Source organism: Pectinophora gossypiella, chromosome 11 (genome assembly GCF_024362695.1).
Source record: "Pectinophora gossypiella chromosome 11, ilPecGoss1.1, whole genome shotgun sequence".
Taxonomy (NCBI): domain Eukaryota; kingdom Metazoa; phylum Arthropoda; class Insecta; order Lepidoptera; family Gelechiidae; genus Pectinophora; species Pectinophora gossypiella.
The window spans coordinates 13,030,862-13,038,237 of NC_065414.1; positions in this window are offsets into that span (position 1 = coordinate 13,030,862).

Here is a 7,376-nt window from a genome sequence, read left to right on the forward strand (position 1 = left end):
GTTGTCTTCTACTCTTTATTAAAACATTAATACTGAGTTGGTCATCTTTAATTTCGCTCGCTAACACCTAAGTCTCTGTTTACCCCGATGGGAAATAGACGTGAGTTTATGTATCTAATATTTTTGATTATCACAAAATCTTCTTGCTTTCCAAGTATCTCCTCAAAGATATTGTTTGTCTGAAAGTCTTTCAATTACTCTATTCATATGAGGGGTTCGCCCCTTTTCATATCGAACTGCACTTTAAGTTTTTGGAGTGTGAAAAGCCCTACCATACACAACACATGCCAAGGAGTAATGAAAACACTTCTCCTAAAATCTTTTGTTTCTCATATTTTTTTAAAATTATAACACGGTTATTTCATTTATGTGATTTGGTTTCATCGCTGAGAAAACAAGCCTGTGCTAAGATTCGAACCTGCGACCTTACAAGAGAATCAAGTACTCTTCAACCGGGCTACCCTGGCTTGTATTACTCTTTTCATTTCACATTCGGCATTCCTCTGTCTTCACTTCACAAACTAAGGGATTGGGTAGTTTCTTAGGTCAAAGATAAATTATGAAATTCTGATTATTAAATAAAGACAGATGTACTTATCCTCGTAAGGCCCGGATTTCCAGACACAATAGTTAAACAATGGGATTTGGATTTTAAAAGGACTTTGGGCCTTACGACCTTAGAGGTGACAGACGTTTTTTTCTATTTATTTATTTAATTAAGTAATTGCGACATTTTATCACGTTTTTCTATAACGTCACAGGTTGCTTTTTCATACAAATTCCATAGTAATTTCGAGTTTTGACGTTTCGTAAAAAGTAACTGATTTGACTAGTTGGAAACTACCCTGTTCCATTTGCTTCGATCCTGAGACACTTCTATTGTTTTCTCCACATTCCAGAATAAGGTTCAGGTACTTAACTTCCTCTAAGGACATCTTACTCTGTCTTCCCTACAAACAATACAACGTAAAGATTCAACAAGCAACAAGCTCAGACAAAGCTAACCCCATAATAAAGAGAACAAAGTACTTACAACTATGTTATGAGAGTTCCCAAGGGATAATAAATTCTTGCCTCTGCGTGTCTAGAATACATTATGTAATAAAACTTATGTTTCGTTGAGATGTTTTATACACAAACCTTTATAGATACAAGACGTGATGAATATTGTACTAGTTACTTACTTATCTGTACAAGTTTTGTACAGAGAAAAGTAGCGCGAAATGGCATAAAAAATGAAAAGAACTTTTTTATGCCACTTCTAATAGACAAAGACACATATACCTAAGTAACATACAGAGTGTTAGGGACATCGTAACGAAAATTTTGAGGGATGAGAAAAAGATACTAAAAGTTTCATTAATTTTCCCAGAGAAAATTCCTCATGATATCAACTCAGTATCACGGTCTGAATCAGCCCCCTCAGTATTCGTTACGGTGACACTTACCTACATACATACCTACTTGTGTGGCTACTTACCTGATAAGCTGCCTCTATGGCTACCCGTTTGAAGTGTGTTGTCGATTTAAATGTGTCGTTTGTTTAGCCTTAAATTTACATGTGTATCATAATTTTTTGTAAATTTACTTATTAAATTTAGTTATTTTTTAAATTTGAATAAATTTTAACTTTCCTTTAGGGTTGATAGGAAAACGCTAATTAGCGTTTTTGGACTCGCGGGACCTCATCATTTTGTGATCATACATACATAAACTCACGCCAATAGGCGTGAAAAACGGCGTGGCGTGGGTGGGAAATATCCCACCGGGGTACGCAGAGACTATGGAATTCTATTTGCTTCGAACCTGACTCACTTCTCTTGCTTCCTCCGCATTCACCAATTGTTTCATACATGCACGCCGGTTCAGAGTAGATCATACTGAACCTTTTCTAAGGGCATCTCTAATTTGGTCAATGTACGTCCTTCTAGGTCTTCCTCTGGCAGTCCTACCACCAACCTTCGCTTTATATAGGTACTGCTTTCGTAAAGGAATCAGCACCAATATTCACTGTTTTACGATTTCTTACCGTATCCAAGAATAAAATATTACTTTTCGTAGGTGAAAGGGAAACAACGTATCTGCAGAAGCAACGAAGGTGTAGTTCCGGTCTTTTGTCCGAGGGTCGTGCGCGGCCCAAAATATTGCACTTCTCTAAATCGTCCGCTAGGGTTGTAACACTTCGCTTTATTGTATTTTTCCTTTTTTTTTGTTAGGTGTTTTTGTCTTGCCAGTTGTTTAAATAAGCTTAAATTAGGAAGGTGCGTAAGTAGTCGTTACATGAGTCGTGTCAGGGGCCTTTGGCGGCTCAATAATAATCCTGACACCAGAGTTGCTGAAGTTGGTTATCCACTTCTCAACCTACACGATAAAAGAAGAAGAGAAATAAAACTTTTTTATTTATATCTTTTTTATCTTAGTTAATTCCATTTGCGGCAAGTCCACGTCTACAATAGGTCACGTCAAAAGAAAAGCTTTTATTCACTTAAGTACCTAGATTTACCTGTCTTCAGTCTGGTGTCAATCATACAGAGAGCTTTTTATGCGCAGTATCAACTTTTAGTGAGGATCCCTATCGTTTGTAGGTGACTAAGACACATACTCCATGGTTTGACGTTATACCCTGCCGGGTAATGAAGTCAAAGACAATTTCTTATTTGTTTTTAATAAGTACACCAGACACCAGGGTTGATGAGGTTGGTAATTCACCGCACAAGACCAGACCTCAACAACCCTCACGATAGAAGAAGAATCGGCTTACGGCCATTTAGGACTAAAGTAAGACCCGGATGAAGTCGGCGCCTGATACTAATTAGTGCAGGGCGGAATCACCGTTCTATACGTAATAGTATTCTTTAACGGTCTCCGTGGTCCAGTGGTTGAGCATTGGGCTCACGATCCGGAGGTCCTGGGTTCGATTCCCGGTGGGGACATATCACAAAAATTACTTTGTGTTCCCTAGTTTGGTTAGGACATTACAGGCTGATCACCTGATTGTCCGAAAGCAAGACGATCCGTGCTTCGGAAGGCACGTTAAGCCGTTGGTCCCGGTTACTACTTACTGATGTACGTACGTAGTCGTTACATGAGTCATGTCAGGGACCTTTGGCGGCTCAATAGTAACCCTGATACCAGGGTTGATGAGGTTGGTAATGCACCACACAACCCACACGGTAGAAGAAGAGTGTTCTTTATTCTATGATATGGTATAATGTATGTTGAACGGTCCTGTACTTCCAATACAAGTAACAGCATGTATGAAGCTGTAGTCTTACTAATGGCGGTGAAGCGATAACGAGCAGATGATATCACATCGTGGCTGACTTTGCTAAGTGGCGTGTCTGTAATTTTTTTCTAGAGTGATTTGTGTGTTATTGGCAATTGTCTCTATCTCTTTATTTAAGAGCTGCGCTCTTGTCGGTGATAGGGCGTGTAGAACGGTGGTTGCCCCAATCGCCTTCCGTTCCGCAGCACACCGACCAATTTCTCAATCGGTGATGTTCTAGCTAGAGCCCTACCAGAATTCATTTCCTTGGCCTCCAACCAGTACTGATACTGCTGCTGCCCGGCATCAGGGATGCGCTTTTAAAGTAGCGGCGCCTACTCGCTACGTCACAAGATCGTCATAGAACCTAAGTAGCATTTTATAGGTTAGCCCGTCCCAGTGAGCTACCCACTACGTTCTGTTAATCCTGTCGCTGTTTGGTCAATTGGCAATTGTAAAAGGTGCAAATCAGATTCGCAAAAAATTCAGATATATCAGTTCGCGACATCAAGGACGATATACGTCCACAATACTTTTCCAATTCTAATCCTTGTAAAGGCAACTTCGAACATTGCCTTCGTTAACGTCTATCAGCCATCGCAAGAGGAACTAAGTACCCACACCGCACCGATCTTTCAGAACTTATTGTAGATTTGCCGCAAATAGCATTAACTACTTGGCCGGAAAAATGGGGATCGCTGAGGTTTTTCACAACATAAACATATAAAGCCTTTATACGTCCCGCTGCTGATCACAGACCCCTCAATCAACCGGAGATGGTATAGAGCATACTCCACCACGCTCCACTGCGGGTATTTTTACGGCTTATAGCCGGAACCAGCTTAAAGTGCCCTCCAGCAAACATCTAATCATCTTTTTCGGACAACCAGGTGATTCAAGCCTGCAATATCCCTACCAAACAGATAATCTCAAAATGTCACCTACCTAGCGGTATCCCATTTTCACAAGGTCCACATATCAAACCTAAAGATTTGACACGTTGCCTGCCACAAATTGATTTCGACAATGTTCTCATTGCGAACCTCCAGATCGTGAGCCCAACGCTCTAACCACTAGACCACGGAGGATGTTCTCACAACATATCTAAGAGTTCTCAGACCACAACTTCTCTTCTATCAAACCTATCCGCAGCGACTGCCTGCCACAAATCGATTTCGACAATGTCCTCATTGCGAACCTCCAGATCGTGAGCCTAACGCTCTAACCACTAGACCACGGAGGCTGTTCTCACAACATATCTAAGAGTTCTCAGACCACAACTTCTCTTCTATCAAACCTATCCGCTACCCGCCAACAGTCACCTAATTGTGTTCCACCCAAGGCGAAGTTCCTCCGACGTCTAAACTGCAATCCGATGACATTAGAAATAGATTTACTTGATACGTATTTTATAGACAATGTGAGACATCCCACCCTCCTGTACAAGGCTAGCATGTGGTGGAATTTCACTAGACTTTATTAAAGTCGAAATATAGGCTAGTTTCCAACTAGTCAAAATACATAATGTATCTGTCACAAGGCATAACGGTATTTGATCGGCGCAGAATAATAATATAATTTGCAGTTTTCTTGGGGTTTTTGTCTAAGGTATTACGTAAACGGTATACATCCAATAGGGTAGTTTCCAACTAGTCAAATCAGTTACTTTTTACTAAACTTCAAAACACGAAATTACAATGGAACTTGGATGAAATAGCGCAGTGTGACGTCACAGAAAAACGTGATAAAATGTCGGACTTATTATTACGTTTTTCTTGATTAAAATTCAAAAATATGTTAAAAAGATAAAAGCCGATGTTTTTTGTTAGTCCTAGATCAGTCTTTATTTAGTAATTAGACTTTTATAATTTATCTTAAAACTAGTACACGACCCAGTTTGTCATTTATAGTTACAGACACTGGAAAATAAAACGTTTACGTCCCTAGCATATAGCATCTTTTTGAAAGCCGATTAACCTAAGGATCTGACAAAAGTATAATAGGCTAGTTTCCAACTAGTCAAATCAGTTACATTTTAATAAACGTCAAAGCACAAAATTATTAGGGTTTTTGTATGAAAAAGCACACTGTGACGTCATCGGAAAACATGATAAAATGTAGGACGTATTGTTATTGTTACGTTTTTCTTGATTAAAATTCATAAATAAGTTAAATAGAAAGAAGAAAATATTTTTCGAAGTCGAGTAAAGCGGTTTTATTTTAATACATAAACTCACACCCGTAATCCCTAATGGGGTAGGCAGAGCCACAAGTAATCTAAAGACTATAGCAGCCACTGTTGATACGACGTGTAACTTTATTAAGTAATACTCTACAATCCGCTGTGGAGCAGCGTGGTGGAGTACGCTCCATACCCTCTCCAGTTGACTTAGGGGAGGTCTGTGCGCAGCAGTGGGACGTAGAGACTATCTTCATAACCCTCCTTTGCGATTTGCCGCGGTAAAAACAGGCTTCGGCTGAGTCCGGGAATAATGCGGCCTACATAGCGCATGGCCTGTAACAATATTGCTCAGTACAAATTGTAAACGTATTCAGTTGATCAGGGCAGGAGCCCCTACTATTTGCTATTGCTGTTGGTAACATTGAAGTCTCAATTATTGTAAAATATATTGCTCTGGCAATATAACTTACTTACGCCACGGACTTTGCCGAAGAGGTATGTTTTTCTTGTATCTTTAACTTATAAAAACAAATCGGACGAAATTCATCAATATTGCATTTGTTACATTTGTCTTATTAGCTAGTGTTAGTAAATACATTCATAAACCCACGCATATTTCCCACCGGCGGAAGCAGAGACTATAGAATTCCATTTGCTTCCATCCTGACATACTTCTCTTGCTTCCTCCACATTCATCAATCGCTACATACACGCACGCCGGTTCAGAGTAGATCGTACTAAACCTTACCCAGTACCTTACTTTACCTACCTATCCACCCCGTACGCTACCCTCCCCTTTACCTTAGCTAGTGTTAGTAATATTTTATTTTTATAATTTATTGAACCCGGTATAGATCTTCACCCAGTGCTGCGACAACGGGGAGTCCCAACGGTCCTTGAACACACTCAGGAGACCGTTGGTGCTGACGCGGAGCCGGACTGACATGTAAATAATAAAAAAAGTAAATAATTTCCTAGTTAATCCACTTTATCACCATCTCGAAAAAGATGGCTAAAAGAAGAAAAAATGCTATTCTAAATTCTAGATTAAGTAAATTGAATTCATCTTTTTTAGGGTTATGTATACGCTTTTACAATAAAATAATAGATTATATATTCGAATTTGTCAGAAAATTAACTTAAAGCTCATGTGAAGCTTACTTTATGTAAAAAAGCTTATTATAAGATTAATGATTACCTAAATGATAAAAATGTCTCGTATTAAATGTATTCGTCTAGTTATTAAATAACTTGTAATGTATACCCTAATTGATTTAAAAGATTTGTTGCTGTTGCGGTTTCTTGTCATTTCTTCTCCTCAGCCATAACACCTTGCGGAATGACGTAAATTGAAAAATGTTACATTGACCTTCAACAAGTTTATCCATGATAATTACGATGGATAAATGATTCTGGGTACTGAAAAGTGTCGGCGTCCGAAGGACATAATATACGATCCCGACGACCCTATTACTCTAGCCATAGAGGCGGCCAATCAGCTCGCGACACCAAACACTTCAGGACACCGATACCGACCCGCCGGCGTGGTCGACAATTTCCCTCATTCAGCGTTTATCGCAATCGACCCACTAGGATCGATTAATTCTTTCAAATATTCTTCCTCTCAGACGACGCCCTGAGCCAAGGTTCGCGCCCTACGGCACCCTTAGGCCTGTTGTCTTAAATTTCGTACCGGATGAGAGCCCTCAGCGCTCCCCATTTGTCCGGCCAAGTAGTTAATACCATCAGCGGCAAATCTACAATAAGTCACGTCAAAAAAAAGGCTTACCTGTTATTCTTTAAAATAACAAAATACTTCTCGAACCATACTCGCCAGTTAAGACAACTAACGCAAATCCCTAGTAGCGCCTAACCCCGGCAGTGCGTAGGGAATGTTCAATTACTGTCCACCCGACAGGCGATCGTAGC